Here is an 18,334-nt window from a genome sequence, read left to right on the forward strand (position 1 = left end):
CTCCCACATATGCGTGAGAGCATTAGATATTTGGTCTGTTCCTGAATTAATTCACTGAGGATAATGGCCTCCAGCTGCATCCATGTTGCTGCAAAAGACATTTTAAGTACAATTTTTATTTTATGTCTTAGATTTATAGGAAAATTGAAATGATGGTACAGAGAGTTCTCCTATTTCCCCTATTGTTAGCACCTTACATTAGTATGGTACATTTATTACAATTAATGGACCAATATTGGTACATAATTAATAACTAAAATCTGTATTCTATTCACATTTCCTTTGTTTTTTACATAATGCCCTTGTCTCTTTAGGCTCCTTTTGGCTATGAGACTTTCTTGGACTTTCCTTATTTTTGATAAGCTTGACACCTTTGAGGACTCCTATACAGATATCTTTTAGAATGTTCCTCAACTGAGATTTGTCTGATGTTTTCCTCATGATTAAACTGAAGTTACATATTTTGGGGAGCAGAAACAGAGCTGAAGGCCATTTTCATCAAATCAAATCAAGGGTGCACACTGTCAACATGACTAATCATTGGTGATGTGGAGGACAGCAGGTACCCATCTGAGGGGACTGTAAGGGAACCAACATTCATTGAGCATGTGGTCAGGTCTGTTTTGTTTGTGACCCCATTTAATATTTACAACCACTTAAAGAGGTGTGTTTTAATTATCACCACTTTGTAATTGTAGAAACCGGGATGAGAGAAGTTGAAAACCTTTTTCACCCCAGCAAGCAAAATGCAGACTTTGTATTTGGAAGACTCAGGTCTATCTGATGCTAAAACTTCTTCTCTCCACTATACCATTTTGCCTTCTTTGTAATTATATAAGATTTAAAATGTTGGCTGAGATTTTATATAAATAGAACTAAAGGTGTTGTGTGATCTGCTAGTTGATAAATTGAGTAGGAAACATGCAGCTTCTTTGATATTGGATTCAGATGAGTATGTTATTGGGAGACACTTGTTCATAATTTACGGCACGCCTACATTAATTTAGTTTTATGTCACATTTATTTTACGAATTGAAGCTGATGAACAGAGATGAAATGTGAGCAGGCTGAGGGGAGGAAATATTGTACTCAGATGTAATGTGCAGTTGCCATCAAATAAGTTTATTAGACTCGATCTGGAGATTTGATGGATAATTTATGAAGTATTCAGAGAAAATCCTCTGTGTTGTTCACGCCAGTCATTCTTTTGTATGAGGGATTTTTATGGTGCCAAGAGTGAGAGTGGAAGGACTGACCATGAGTCACTATTTTAATGCTCTGGTACAATGCCCTATGTCCCTGGTAGTATTAGTTTGATCTTTGAGGGACTGATGTCCAGGGAATATATGTATACATGAATTTCGGAACCTCATTTCTTTCTAGGCCAGATGCACTTGTGTTTACAAATTTTAAAGTATTGGTTATAAAATAGAAAAGCATCTCATCACCACTAAATACATACTTTCAGATAAGCAGTTAGTAGTGGTAACCTAGAATAGTGTTGGTATCAAGGATATAGGAATTTAACTGACCTCAGACTGAAATATATACATGTGGCTATCATGGACAACTAAAAGAAGCACAAGTTTCACACCCACATTTTAAAATTAGAATTGCAACAAAGAGTGGTTACAGGGCTGAAGCCAAGACTCCATTAGTTGATGTACTGAGTTAGGCCATGCTTTCTATTAGGAGTGGGGTTTGACAGGTACGATTGTGCCTAAGGACAGCTGGGACTCTGCAGTTGACACTTTGTTGTCTGCCATTCATTTTTCTTGTGCTTCTTGGTAGTAATATCCCAGGTTTCTTTTGGGGAAAATCTCCTTAGCCCCTGGCCCTGGTCCTCAAACTTACAGTTTCAGGGATGGATTCTGATTGGTTTAAACAAATCAGGGTAGCCCTCTCCATAGTTACACTAATTGGCTATGGATGAGTAAGTGATTTAAAATAGTCCAATGAATGTTAAGTCTAAAAAATTTTATTTGTAATGATGAAGATGAGATTCTTCTGATATTAAGAGAAGCAGGCAGCATAGAACTGCTGCAGCTAGAGAGGAAGAGCCCCGAGTTGCTGGGTGGAGACAAAAGGTAGAACCCTAGAATGGGTCAAATCTGAGGAAGGAGAACCGGGTGGTAAATTCCAGAAGATGTTTTTGGAATTCCAGATAAAGCTGGTGCCTGAAGTCAGATATCTGACAGGAGCAATTAAACCACCTTTTTTGTTTGACTGATGAAGGCTGTCACACTTATTTATGTAATTATTTATTTCATATGTGAAGTGTTCCTAAGTGATAAGGGGCCCAAATGCAGTTAGAATGCAAAAATAAATTATGGGGTAAATGAGAAAAAAATCACCATAAAAGCCACTATAATTGAAAATGGCACCTGACATATGAGGCACAGCTTCTATAGAGACTGGTATGACTGTGTTATGACATCCTAGCACCTGTTGTACTTCGTACATCACTTCCCCTTGCCCATGGGGGCGGCAAATCAGAATAAAAAGCTGATTTATTCAGGGGTCCACAAGCTCTGTTGTGAAGTTTTCTATGGCTGGAGAGAGAAAGAAAGGGAGAGGAAACCAGAGATAGGAACAGGTATTAACAGCTAAAGACTATTGTTAGGGAAATGGCCACGCCCTGAGAAGGTCAGTAAGCAATGTAGTCAGTGGCCCGAGGTCAGCAGAGCATCAGCAGATGTAGGTGCAGAGGAACTGTAACTCTGATTCTATGAGGAAAACACGCGGAGGACCCTTGCAGGGAAGGTACCGTAAGCCACAGCCAAAGCTGCTGGGGAATAAGTGTTCCCCAGGTGAGGTGATTGAAAATATTCTGGAAGTGAAAACCCCGAAAGGGGAAGAATTTATATTCGTCAGCAGAGTGGGCCTGAAAGCTTATCACCGAGAGATCTTGGAACAGCACAGTTTTGGGCATAATCACTCAGGTTCCCCAGACACTCTGTGGTTGATCATTTTCAAACTTCAGAGCATTCAGTCTGCAGAGAAGAAAGATAGTGCAGCCTCAGTACTGAAAATGTCAGTATCAATCAATGCCACAAATGCTCTTTAGAGATTTTAAATTTATAAGTTTATTAGGGAATTGGATGTTTATTTTCACCCACTGTGGTTGCCTACTGTGGTTGCCTACTGTGGTGACACGAGACTACCGGCCAGGAACTTGAGTTTTACGTTTGGCTCTTTCTTTAGTTAGCTGGTCATCTGGAATCCCAGGGTCTTCCTTTGCCACTAATTAGTTATGGATATGTACATAAATTTTGAAACCTTTTTAGTTTGTTTTTCTTGAAAATGTGACTAATAAATACAACAGGGCTGTTGTGAAGATAGGTTGCATGAATATTTCAAATCCTTTAGGACAGTGCCTGGAACACAGAAAAATAGATCTCGAATGAGTATATCTTCCAAAAGACATAATTTTGGGGTAGGAAAGGTATGTGAACATTGCTTATTACTAGATTTCTTAATAAAGCATCCAAAATCAAATAATTTTTCAGGCTTCTCAATGGCTCCCCAAAGACTAACCCTGTGCCACTATGAAGTAAGGTTTAGTTGGACTGTCTTTTGAATGTAGCAGTTAGTATATACAGCACTGGGCTCCAAACAGAGCAGTGAGAGGTGGGTGCCTCCGTGGAAAAACAGTGTTCAGATTAGAAGTGGCACATTTTATCATGTGTTCAATTCATTCGTTTCCATGGTGCTATGTATGGTGGTGTTTGGTGTAATGGGATATAATCATTATTAGAAAAAACAGATAGAGGATGAGTATGACATGATATATGGATTCACTGGTTTGAGGAACTCTAGATTTTATTAATACTACACTTTTGTCTCCATTATGAATTGATATCATACATTAAAGATTTCTGATGATGAGAAAAATGCTCAGACCTAAATACAAAATAAATGAGATATAAACAAGTAGCAAAATCTTCAATTAGCCAAAGATATTAGAAAGAATGCTGCTTTTACAAGACTTAACAAATGAAGTGTTATTTCATCTCAAGGAATTAAAAAAATTGAGACTTGAGGGTAATAGCCAGTTTCAAGAAAATCAATGCTAATTAAACAAGAACAAGCTGTTCTTTCTAACAGTACCCTCGAGGAGGGAAAACCTGACATTCCCCTTTGTCACAAGACATACTGACGGCATGTCAAGCTTTAATACAGAAGATGACTGCACAGGTGTGCTGGGCATTCACAAAGATCCAGTGATGAAGGCATGAATTTATATTGAATTTGATGAGCGTGTTTCCCCAGAGAAAAGAAGTTGCATATTCAGACACTTAGGATGTAAGTTGTGGTTATATTAGTCGTAAGAGACTGATTATCCAGATGCTATTTGAAATTGTTAACATAAATGTATTGTACCAGTCTAATATTTTGTTCTATAAAGAATAGACAATACAAACAAACCAAAGTCTTTAGGCATCAGGCCAATCCTTATACTTGTGTCACCTCTTCATTAAGAAATTAGGGCTCTAGGCTGGGCACGGTGGCTCACGCCTGTAATCCCAGCACTTTGGGAGGCTGAGGCAGGCAGATTACCTGAGGTCAGGAGTTCGAGATCAGCCCGGCCAACATGGTGAAAGCCCATCTCCACTAAAAATACAAAAATTAGCCAGCGTGGTGGCAGGTGCCTGTAATGCCAGCTACTTGGGAGGCTATGGCAGGAGAATCGCTTGAACCCGGGAGGTGGAAGTTGCAGTGAGCTGAGATCACGCTATTGTACTCCAGCTGGGGGACAAGAGTGAGACTTCATCTCAAAAAAAAAAAAAATTGGGGCTCTAAGCCTTATTTTACTTTACTCAAGTTCTTACTTTCCCATTGATGATATAAACGTGTGGCTCCTTAATCCTATTTCTGGAGGCTTGGTTGCCCCTTCAACTCTTCTACTTTTTAAGATCTCATCTTCTTACACTTCCCCTGGGCCATTGTCTTCTCTCTGTTTTCTGTATCTTAACCTTTCTCTCTTGACTGGCTTGCTTCACTCACCTTCGTCCATGCCCATGCTGAGAGATCCATTCTCTGTCATCCAATAGTTCTCCCCTTCTTTTTTTTTTTTTAAATAATACACCAACTTCTCTAAATGTTCATTCTATCACTAGCTCTTCTTTATCCCTCATTTTCTCCATGAACCATGACACTCTAGTTTCTTGCTCTTACTGCTCAAAGGAAACTGCTCTTCTTAAAGATTAAAGGCATTAATGATTTCCTAATTATAGTTCTATCAGATATCTTTCAGGAATTGTCTTCTTGGATTGATCTTGTTCATTTGCTGCTTTTATTCTCTTTTGACTTATCAAAAGGACATTTCACTTCTTTAACAATCATAACACAACAGTCTGTTGCTTCTATTGATACTTCTTTGCCTATTCCCTTTACACTTTTGTGTGAGTTCTTCTTTTTTCACTTAAAAAAAAAATGTCCTTTCTCCCCATGTTTCTCATTCAAGCCATAGCCCTTTGTCTGCATATACATTTTCCAAGTGACCACCAAAGTGATCCATTTCAAATTTAGGTGTGATGATACCATGTGATTGCTTTAAATCCTTCAATAACTCTTCAAGGATAAATTTTTTTTAAGTGGTAAATATTCTTTTCTATTATCTGTTCTCTACCTAACTCTGTAGTCCCATATCTCTTTATTTTGTTTTATTGTTTGCTTAAATTTTTAATTTTTTGTTTCAATAGGTTTTTGGGGAACATGTAGTGTTTGGTTACATGAATAAGTTCTTTAGTGGTGATTTCTGAGATTTTGGTGCACCCATCACCCAAGCAGTATACATTGTACCCAATCTTAGTCTTTTATCCCTCACCATCCTCCCACCCTTCCTCCTAGTCCCCAAAGTCCAATGTTTTATATCATTTGTATGCATTTGCATCCTCACAGCTTGGCTCCCACTTATGAGTGAGAACATGATGTTTGGTTTTCCATTTCTGAATTACCTTACTTGGAATAATAGTCTCCAATTCCATTCAGCTTGCTGCAAATGCCATTATTTTACTCCTTTTTATGGCTGAGTAGTATTCTAATACATATATCTATCGCATCATATTTTCTTTTTCTACTCATTGATGGGCATTTGAGTAGATTCATATCACTTAACTCTCTGCTTTATAATGTATAATGTATAATCTAGCAATTTAGAGCTTTTTAGAGTCTCCCACTGTGCTTTCTCAGTGAGTTACCCTTGCCTGTATTGCCCCTTCTGCCAGTCATGTCCTTCCCTGCTCTACTCTACACCATCCTTACCCTTTTATCAGATTAACACCTACACATATTCTTGATCTCAGCTCAAATAGATGCTTAGGAAGCCCTTCCATTATGCAACAGTCTAAGTTAGGGGTCACTCCTTGGTGCACACATAGCACATGTGCACGTCTCCATTAGTTCATAATATTATAATGATCTATTTATGGGTCAGCATTCCTCACAGACAATGCATTCTTTGTGATCAGGAGCTATTTATTTATCTTTGTATACCCGGAGCCCTGAACCCTATCTGGAATATCAATGTAGTTAATCCTTTATTATGATCTCGCAAAAACACTTCTCAGGAAAAGATTGTCTTTCTTTGTCTCATTCTGCCAGAACTTTTTGAACTTGATAATGACAAAGTTCTGTCAGACATACAGTCATGCATTGCATAACAACAGGGATACCTGAGAAATGCATTGTTAGGTGATTTCACCATTGTGTGATCATCATGGAGTGCACTCATACAAACCTAGATAGTACAGCCTACCACACGCTTAGGCTATACGGTCTAATCTGTTGGTCCTAGGCTGCAAACCTGTACAGCGTAGTGCTGTATTGAATACTGTTGGCAATTGTAACACAATGGTAAGTGTTTGTGTATCTAAACTATCTAAGCATACAGAAGGTATAGTAAAACAATGGTCTTATAATCTTATTGGAACATAATTGTAGATGTGTTCTATCATTGACCAAAATGTCCTTAATCAAAATGTGGTTATGTGGTGCATGACTGTATTTATTTTGTGCTACTTATAAGGATTATAAGCTTTAAGGTTCTAGATAAGAATTGAGAGATTAAGTAAAAAACAAAATAGGTAAAAAGATTTTCTATTTTCTACAAATTTACATTATGAGAATCCAAGATATTTGTTATATTCTGTGTATTAGTCCATTTTCATACTGCTATGAAGAAATACCTGAACTGGGAAGTTTATAAAGAAAAGAGGTTTAATGGACTCATAGTTTGACCTTGCTGCGGAAGCCTCACAATCATGGCAGAAGGCAAAGGAGGAGCAAAGGCATGTCTTACGTGGTGGCAGGCAAGAGCGTGTGCAGGGGATCTGCTCTTTATAAAACCATCAGATCTCATGAGACTTATTCACTATTAAGAGAACAGCACAGGAAAAACCTGTCCCCATGATTCAATTACCTCCCACCAGGTCTCTCCTACAGTACCTGTGGATTATGGGAGCTACAATTCAAGATGAGATTTGTGTGGGGACACAGCCAAACCATATCATTCTGGAATGTCAAAACTTAACAGTTATTATATAATGACATTTTTATTTATTAAATACTCTATGTAGTACTTCTAATATTAGTGTCCACGTGACTCATAACCTAGGAGAAAAATCAAGTTCCACTTTCTGAATGGAGCAAATTTCTTTGGTCATGTGCCTGAGAAACATTCAAAGAATGAACAACCTGAATTTTCCATTTTTTAGCCCAACCTTCATGCCTTAGGATTTACCCTATAGTCAGGGACAAATTAAGAATGTGTGGGCTGGGCATGGTGTCTCACGCCCGTAATCCCAGCACTTTGGGAGGCCGAGGCAGGTGGATCACAAGGTCAGGAGATCAAAACTATTCTGGCCAACATGGTGAAACCCTGTCTCTACTAAAAATACAGAAAAATGTAGCTGGGCATGCTGATGTGCACCTGTAGTCCCAGCTACTCAGCAGGCTGAGGCAGGAGAATCACTTGAACCTGGAAAGTGGAGGTTGCAGTGAGCTGAGATCGCGCCAAAAAAAAAAAAAAAAAAAAAAAAAAAGAATGGGTGAACTTAGACAAGGTAGGTAGCTGGTAGCTCTAAATTGCACTCCCTGTTAGACCTCTCTCATTTACATCCACATTCTTGAGTTATTTGGTGACTGGTTTTATCAAGCTTATTCTAAATATGAACCCCAGAGAGGAAATCAACTACATCTTCCACACTTTTAGATAACCTGAGCCTGTCCTATTTTCTTAGTATGCCCTAAGCATTTACCTATGGGTATATCTTCTTTAATTAAAGGTATCATAATAGTTAAGCATAAAGTCCCAGAGACACTACTTTTGGCATAACTTTCAATTTTTAAAAAACACTCCACAAAACCTGTGGGACTAAATTTTGCTGATGCATTGCAACAAAGAGCCTTTCTCTTGTTTTTCATTTGTCCTTTCACTGCTGCTAAACTTCCTCTAATTGCTGTTTTTATTTATGTGACCCCAGGATGCATTGCCACCAAATGAAGAGCATGCCAAAGGAAATAAACAAGTTTGTTCCTAAAATCACCTGAGGCTGTCATTAAAAAAAATTGGGAGACTGATCCTAATAAAATATTGGAGGAGAAACAAGTTGGATAGTCCATGGTATCACCTAACAGCATCTCCTCTCAGGGCAGAAATCTCTTCTACAACTTTCTTAATTGAACCAGTGAGGGATGTACCAGTGAGGGAGAACATTCTAGATCATTATATGTGTATTTTATATACACATTTTAAGTAATTGCTTAATGTATATTTTATTTTATATTCTATTCATTTGCTTTACATTCAAACTTTAAACATTTCCTAGGTCTGCATGGCTCGCCCTTCTTGCTTTCTTTCTTCCATTTAATTCACGTCAACACCTAACACTAATATCAGTTTGGGCTCAGGCAGATATGTGTCTGAATCTAAGCTCTTATTAGTTCTTAATGGAAGGACATTAGCTAAGTTACTTAATATCTCTAAGCTTCAATTTTTTCATCTGTAAAATGGAGATGATAATGATTACAATGTTGTTATAGGAATTCAGTTTGATAATACACATATACATTAATTTCATTCTTTTTCCTTTTTTAGGAATTTAGTATCTGGAAGTACAAGACCCTGTCCTGATCTCAAGGAGCTCAGAGTTTAGTGAAGAAGACAGATGACAAGCACTGACTAGTGTAATGTGAAGTGTGTTACTGGAGTTACACACACAGTGCAAGCCTATATACACATGTCATTTTTCATTAGACTATCCAAAATTATCTAAGCATAAACTTAAACATTTCAAAAGTTATATTGTTTATAATAAGCTTCAGAAACTACAGATAATCAAAAAGAGAAAAGAAAATCATACTCTAAGCACTGTTGACATCTTGTAGTATTGATTTTTAGATATTTTTCTCTGCTGTATTTACATAGATATGTCATATCTATGTCTATATATGATGCATTTGTAAATAAATGGGCTCACGTTAAATATTACTTTTTGTGACCTTGCTTTTTTCCTCAACAATAGACTACGAATTGCTTTCCATTTTAAACTTTTTTTTTTGCATCACGTTTTGTGCTTCAGTTTCCCTTTTCAAGGCACCCCAGAAGAATTCAGTATGTGCTTTCTCTTTCTATACCCCCTCCCCGGATTTGGCTGTAACTCCCTATGGTAGCAGTGTATCACTTTGTTCCCAGAACTATAAATGTCACTTTTAACATCTGCTATATTGCTGGACCCTTGTAGAAAGAAAATTAAATATAGAACGAGGTTGTACTTCATTCTCCCAACCCCTTGCCCTTTTTAATACTGTGGCACTTAAAACAGAACACAGTGAAAAGAATGTTACCTCTTTAATGTACAGTTTTTAAAAAGTCATTAACTGACTCGATTAGCTGAAAGTCTACACTAATTCAGGCAGAAACAGGGCCGAAGTTTTATTTTTCATAGTATATTAAAAAAACTTTTTAAAAAGAAAATTAGTATCACACATACATGCTTAGAAAAGCATAGTTTAGATTCTTGAGAAAAAACAATTTTCATGTCTTTTAGGCAGACTATTTCCAAACATTATATATATGCATGTATCTTAAACACATATTTTATAATGTGAGTATTAATTTACCCTTCTCAAGTACCCTGGGGCAAGTCATTTAGTCTTTGGGTCTTAGTTTTGTCAACTGTGAAGAGAGAATACAATAATTCTTTCATAATAGGGTTATTGAAAGATCTATAAAAACTGAGTATTGTATAAACAATATTACTTAGTCCCAACTACTGTATGAACTTAAGTATAATTATACTTTTCTTTAAAGCATCATATAAATCAGCTTTTCCTCAATTCAGAATGATCTTTTTCTCAGAATTAGTGATGCTATAATTCATTGAGACAATACAGTTACATATTTTTCTCTAGCATGTCTTATTGTTAATAAATCAATTTCTTCCTCAACCGCATATGTCTTTATTGTTTTCATAAATACTTCACAGGTAAGTTAAGAAAGGAGGTGGTTTAGAGGAACAATTGAGGATAAAGTAGAATGATGGCTCAGAATCGTCAATTTCCCATTTTATGTGTTCACTTTCAATGAATTCACTGAGATTCTCATTGAGAGTGGATTGGAGAGAAGGGTGTTTTGTTCTGTGCAAAGGTCTTGTGGTGGAGTTGAATGTTTCCGGTGCTGCTTTCCCAGATTCTCCACGGCATGTTTCTTTTGCAGGTTCAGCACAAAGCAGAGGGTATCACTCGGGACAAAGGATTCACATTCTTCTTTCCATTCTTGCTGTTTGGTTTATATTCTGCTAAACATGAACAGGTAGGAAACACGAGCAAGATCTGAGATACTAGGCTTGTTCTCTCTCTCTCTGGTAGTGGAAGATGGAAGAGGCTCTTCCTTGCTTCCTCTATTTCCATTCTTCCTCGTTTGGGTTTTTCTTTGGCTTGCCATTACCTTATTGATGAAGGATCCTGCCAGGCTTTTCTGTGTTTGGATTAGGAATTTCCTTGAAAGCCAGAATCTGATCCTTTTATTTCTTTTTTGTTTCTCTGCACTGTACTCAGAGGGGGTATAATATATTTTGGTTGAAAATACTGATGGACCAAAGTTTTTAATGTCAAAGAGAATATTCTATTGTATAGTACATAACTCAAAGGGCCTTTGAAGACTAGAAATAGCAAGCAAAGAAAGTCACTGAAACCTCTTTGATTCCCACATAGAAGTCAGAGCCACATTAGGAATTCCCAACTGTCACCGAAACATTTGGGATGTTGTGCAATGCTTTCTTTCTTACCACTAAGTCCAGAATGAATTTGGACTATTTCTTTCATATATGAAGGTAATAAATACACCCCAATACGCAAGGTTAACCCTCCCACCTCCCAAAATCCACGTACTTTTCTGAAAAGCAAAAGCATATCATTATTTGTCAAGAGAAGAATGCAAATAAAATACAAAAGAATAAGATGTTGACTCATAAGTAAGCTTAATCTTTTCCAAGTTTAGACCACATATTCAAAAACTCAATTAGATGATGTTTGGCTGTACTGTAACTAAAAAGCAAATCATGGCTTTGTTTCTCTTTGGCTTAAGCTACTTCCTCAAAACCAGAAAAAAAATTTTAAAGCATATTTCATTTGTCAGTCCAAACAAAATCTCTTACTATGTGTATTGTTTTGCTAGAGCTGTCATAACAAAGTACCACAACTGGGTAACTTAAACAGCAGAAATATATTTTATCATAGTTCTGGAGACCAGAAGTCGAAGGTCAAGGTGTTGGCAGGATTGACATCTTCTGAAGTCTCACTCCTTGCTTGTAGATGTTGTCTTCTCTCTGTGTCTTTACTAGGTCTTCCCCCTGTGTATCTAATATCCTCTTCTTTTAAGGATACCGATTGAATTGGATTAGAGCCCAACTTAATGACCTCATTTTAACTTAATTACCTCTGTGACGACCCTCTCCCTCAATCTGGGTGGGCATGATCTAATCTGCCAGTGTGGCTAGACTGGTTAACTCTTCTGGTCTCCATCTTTCTCCCATCATTGATGCTTCCTGCCCTCTAACATCAGATTCCAAGTTCTTTAGCTTTTGAAATCTTGGACCTACACCAGTGGTTTGCAGGGGCTCTTGGGCCTTCAGTCACGAACTGAAGGCTGCACTGTTAGCTTTCCTACTTTTGAGGTTTTGGGACTTGAATTGGCTTCCTTGTTCCTCAGCTTGCAGATGGAGAACTTCACCCTGTGATTGTGTGAGTCAATACTCCTTAATAAACTCCCTTTCATATACATCTATATTAGTCCATTTTCACACTGCTGGTAAAGACATACCCAAGACTGGGAAATTTACAAAAGAAAGAGTTTTAATGGATTTACAGTTCCAAGTGGCTGGGAGGCCTTACAATCATGGTGGAAGGCAAGGAGGAGCAAGTCACGTTTTACACTGATGGCAGCAGGCAAAGAAAGAGAGCTTGTGCAGGAAAACTCCCCCTTATAAAACCATCCGATCTCATGAGACCTACTCACCATCATGAGAATGGCATGGGAAAGACCCACCCCCATGATTCAACCACCTCCCACCAGGTCCCGCCCACAACATGTGAGAATTCAAGATGAGATTTGGGTGGGGACACAGCCAAACCACATAAACATCTATTCTGTTAGTCCTGTTCATCTAGAGAACCCTGACTAATAAGAGAACCAAGTGCTCACATGTCTTGTTTCAAGGGATGGAGAGTCACCTGTAAAGATGTCAGTGCCAGTGGAACCAAACTGCCTCAAGCTCTGGGCTACCAACTCATCCAACTAACAAGCCCTTCTATCTGCCTCCCCAGGATGTCTACAAAATTGGCGGTATTGATATTGTCCCTGTGGGCTGAGTGGAGACATGTTCTCAAGCCCAGCATGGTGGGCTTTGCTCGAGTCAATGTTACATCTTTGCTCCAGTCAATGTTACAACTGAAGTAAAGTCTGCTAAAATGCAACATGAATCTTTTGAGTGAAGCTCTTTTTGGGGACAATATGGGCTTTAATGTCAAGAATGTGCCTGTCAAAGATATTTGTTGTGACAATGTTGCTGGTGGCAGCAAAAATGACCCGCAAATGGAAGCAGCTGAATTCACTGCTCAGGTGATTATCCTGAACCAGCCAGACCAAATCACTGGTGGCTATGTCCCTGTACTGGATTGCCACACAGCTCACATTGTTTGCAAGTCTGCTGAGCTGAAGGAAAAGATTGAATACTATTCTGGTAATAAGCTGGAAGATGGCCCTAAATTCTTGAAATCTGATGGTGCTGCCATTGTTGATATGGTTCCTGACAAGCCCATGTGTGTTGACAGCCTCTCCGACTATTCTCTTCTGGGTCGTTTTGCTGTTCATGATATGAGATAGACAGTTACTACTGGTGTCATCAAAGCAGTGGACAAGAAAGCTTCTGAAGCTGGCAAAGTCACCAAGTCTACCCGGAAGCCTCAGAAGGCTAAATGAATATTATCCCTAATACCTACCACGCCAATCTTAATCAGTGGTAAAAGAATGATCTCAGAACTTTTTGTTTCAATTGGTCATTTTAGTTTAACAGTAAAAGATTGGTTAATGATAACAATGCAGCATAAAACCTTCAGAAGCAAAGGAGAATGTTTTGTGGACCCATTTTTTTTTTTTTTTAAATGTGTGGTAGTTTTAAGTTATTAGTTTTTAAAATCAGTGCTTTTTTTTTTTTTTTTTGGAGACAAAGTCTCACACAGTCACCCAGGCAATGGCGTGATCTCAGCTCACTGCAACCTCTGCCTCCAGGGTTCAAGCAATTCTCTTGCCTCAGCCTCCTGATCAGCTGAGATTTACAGACACCCTAAAATCAGTACTTTTTAAAGAAAACAACCAAAAACCTGTCACAGAATTTTGAGACCTGTTAAAACTAAGTTTAATCAGAAAAAAAAGAGTCAGTTAGTAATATTAAAAGTTTTGTAGGCCAGGAGACTAAATCAAGAATATTAGATAATCTAAGGATATTAAATAACTAATGTAACAAGAGAGAAAACAAATGTCCATTTTTATTGGTGAAATTAAAAAATAATATAACTGAGTACATATTTTGTAATATAATTGAATAAGAAAAAGAGTGAAATTTTATTTTATTTTGGGGGGCACATATTATTTCGCTTATTTGATGTTCAAAATTAGTGGTTCATATTTCAAAATTCATTAAAAATATTCATCTGTTCATGATAATACGTAATAACAGTTGGTGTATTTCATCTTTGAAAATGTCTTTTTATACAAATAGTTACTGCCAAATACTGACATAAATCTATGAGCATATGATTTTAATTGAGCATATTCAATGCTTGGGAGGCATTTATTTATTTCTATTAGATTTTTCTCTTGATATTTACCATTTAGCATGTCATTTTATTGCAGGTTTATCATTTCTAATTGAAGGTTAAGTGGAAGTTCTGCAATTGCTTAGTCAAGTGGATTCTGAAATACAGATATTTCCTTTGCATTTATATAGAGGTTCCCAAGACACTGCTGGAACTGTAGTTTGATCTTGTAAAATATACCCACTACAACTTTGTATGAGAATGGATTTCTCACTTTTTAAAATTTGATAGCATGGTAAGTATACAAAGTAGCTTAACATTACATGTGATTCCAACATCATTTAGTTGTCATTGAAATAACTTTGCCATAAGTTTTGCATACATGTTGTTTTGGCTTGAAATTTTAGGTTTAATTCATTAAGAAAAATAAATCTGTAGTGAAAACTAAATTCCAAAGCCATTCAGTGTTCAATAATAGTAGTTGAAGGGATTTCTTTTCACTTATAAATAAATTCATTCTCAGCTTGAACTAAATATGCAAAAAAATTTTAAGCCACCAAGATGTTGTATGTTAGGGCATGTTAGGATATTTAACTTCTATTTCTGACAAAAATTCTTGGAAACTGGTGATAGTTAAGTTCTCAAAAGTGATGAAGTTCACTGTTGACACTACATGAAAAAGCCAAATGTTTTCTGGAATGTACTTGCTGTTGAATTCAATGAATAACCATTGGCTTTAAACATCTTACATTTTTATAACTTTTTAATTTGTCCAAGGGAACACTTTTAGCTCCAAACATATTTTACCACTATAAATTTGGAAATATTATCAGATTCCCCTTTAATTTGTGCTAAATTAATGTTTTCTTAAATTCTTTTATAGTGTTCTTACTTGGTGTTTTTCCCACTCAGCTTATTCAGTGAAGTTAATTTTTCAGTTGATTCACATTCAGCATTGATACTTTAAACAACTGAGTGGTAGAGTGGTCCCTTGGTGTCTGCAGGGGTTTGATCACAGGATCCCCTTGGGTATCAAAATTCAAGGATGCTGAAGTCCCCTATAAGCAATGGTATAGTATTTGTATATAACCTATGCAAGTTTTCCTGTATACTTTGTTTTATTTTTTATTTTATTTTACTTTATTATTATTTTTTAGAGATACAGTCTCACTCTGTTACCCAGGCTAGAGTGCAGTGGTATAATCATAGCTTACTGCAACCTCAAACTCATGGGCAAAAGCAATCCTCTCACCCCAGCCTCTCAAGCAGATGGGACTACAGGTATGTATAACAGCCTGGCTAATTTTTAATTTTTTTTTTTGTAGAGATGGTGTCTTGCCCAGGCTGGTCTCAAATTCCAGATCTCAAATGATCCTCCCTTTGGTCTCCCAAAGTGCTGGGATTACAGTTATGAGCCATTGCACTGAACCACCTTCCATATACTTTAAATCATCTCTAGATTACTTATAATAACTAACACAATGTAAATGCTATGCTAAAGTTTCTAAATACATTCTATACTAAATTTTTTTATTTGTGTTACTTTTTAGTTTATTTTAAAGTTTCTAAATGTATTCTAAATTGTTTGTTATTTGTGTTATTTTTATTGTTGTACTGTTACTTTAAAAAATTACTTTGTTTGGGATTCCGGGGTATTTTGCAGGTTTGTTACATAGACATATAGCATAAGGGTGAAGTTTGTGTTTCTAGTGTATCCATCACCCAAATAATGACCATTGTACTTGATAGGTAACTTTTCAACTCTTAACCCCCTTCTATCCTGCCCGCCCCGCCTTTTGGTGTCTCCAGTGTCTATTATTTCCATCTCTATGTTCATATATTCCCACTGTTTAGCTCCTGCTTACAAGTGAGAATATGAGATATTTGATTTTCTTTTTCTGAGTTATTCACGTGGGAGAATGGCTTTCTCCTTTGTTGCTGCAAAGGACATGACTATTATTTTTTAATGGCTGCATAGTATTCCATGGTGTATATATACAACATTTTCTTTGTCCAATCCACTGTGGATGGACCCATGTTAGTTTTATTGCTTTGCTACTGTGAATAGTGCTGAGATAAATATACTAGTGCAGGTGTCTTTTTTATATACTGATTTCTTTTTCTTTGGGTAGACACTCCATAGTAGGATTGCTGGATTGAATGTAGTTCCATTTGTAGTTATTTCAGATATCTACATGTTGTTTTCCCTAGAGGCTGAACTAATTTACATTCCCACAAACAGTGGAATTCCTTTTCCTTCTCATCCATGTCATCTGTTGTGCACGTATGTGTGTGTTTTACTTCTTTTTTCATAATGACCATTTTGACTGCTGTAAGATATCTCAGAGTGGTTTTAACTTGCATTTCCCTGATGATTAGTGATGTTGAACCTTTTTGCATGTGTTTGTTGGCCACTTGTATTTCTTCTTTTGAGAAATGCCTGTTCATGTCTTTTGCCTAGTTTTTAGTTTGGTTGTTTGCTTTTTCTTGTTGAGTTGTTTGAGTTCCTTACAGATACTGGATATTAGTCCTTTGCTGGAGGCATAATTTGCATGTATTTTCTCCTGTTCTGTATGTTGTCGGTTCACTCTGTTGATTATTTCTTTTGCAGCATGGAAGCTTTTTAGTTTAATTAAGTCCCATTTGTATTTTTGTTGTTGTTGCCTTTGCTTCTGGGTCCTTCATTATAAATTCTTTGCCTAGGCTAATATCTAGAAGAGTTTTTCCTAGAGTTTTGTCCAGAATTTTTATAGTTTCAGGTGTTACATTTAAGTCTTTTATCCATCTTGAGATAATTTTGTATATGGTGAGAGATAGGGGTCCAGTTTCATTCTTCTGCACTTGGTCAACCAATTTTCCAAGCACCATTTATGGAATCCAGTGTGTTTCCTCCATTGTTTATTTTTTTCACTTTTGTTGAAGATGAGTTGGTTGCAGGTATGTGGCTTTATTTATGGGTTCTCTACTTTGTTCCACTGATCTATGTGTCTACTTTTCTGCCAGTACCATGCTGTTTTAGTTACTATAGCCTTGTAGGATAATTTGACATCAGGCAGTGTGATGCCTCTGGATTTGTTCTTTCTGCTTAGGATTGCCTTGGTTATTCAGGCTTTTTGTTGTTCTTGTTCCATATGAATTTTAGGACTTTTTTTTTCTAATTCTATAAAGAATGTTGTTGGTATTTTGATAAAAATTGCTTTGAATCTCTAGAATGCTTTGGGTGGCATGGTCATATTAATGATATTGATTCTTCTAATCCATTGCATGGGATGCCTGTAATCCCACCTACTTGGGAGGCTAAGAAGGGAGAATTGCTTGAACCTGGGTGGCGGAGGTTACAGTGGGCCAAGATCACTCCACTGAACTCCAGCCTGGGTGACAGAGCGAGACTCCATCTCAAAAATAAATAAATAAATAAATAAATAAATAAATAAATAAATAAATGGTCTGAAGTGTCAAATGACTCATGCAAGACATATAGACAGTGGCAGTAGAGCTAGCAATCTTGTTTTAAAATTTTCTATGTAGTGTATTTCTCTAATTACAACATGGACTTTATATATACAGTAATGAATACACACTTTTGTTTGTTTCCTTTATAATACTTGTCACTCTTTTAGGAAAAAATATATATTAAGCATAAAAGTATCCACAACCAATGTACAGACTAAATAGCAATCAGAATAGTTACAATAATAAGGCAAATACCAATGTACTTGCTACTAATCTTAAGAAAGACAAGTGATGATGGTGGCATACTTGGCTTTTTAAACTTAAAATATGATAGTTTCAACATTCCACGATTTTTTTGTGATTTTACTGTAATTACCTTTTCTTTTTACAAATAGATTCCCTTTCTCGGGTTAAGAAAGTTCCCTTCATTTCTTAGTATCCTAAAGGATTTTCTGGTACTCCTCATTTAGGTCCTCTGGCCTGAAGCCCAAGTTTTAGGTATTCTGCTCTGCAGCTCATTTTCTGCAACTGTGCTCATGTCTGGGGTCAAGTGACAGGAAGA

General features: G+C 36.8%; 1 pseudogene; it reads left to right on the forward strand.

Moving 5' to 3' along the window:
- The first annotated feature begins 2,728 nt into the window (after positions 1-2,728).
- Positions 2,729-13,483, forward strand: LOC100589200 (annotated as a pseudogene).
- Positions 13,484-18,334: the final 4,851 nt, after the last annotated feature.

This window comes from Nomascus leucogenys, chromosome 22a (assembly GCF_006542625.1).
Source record: "Nomascus leucogenys isolate Asia chromosome 22a, Asia_NLE_v1, whole genome shotgun sequence".
Lineage (NCBI taxonomy): Eukaryota > Metazoa > Chordata > Mammalia > Primates > Hylobatidae > Nomascus > Nomascus leucogenys.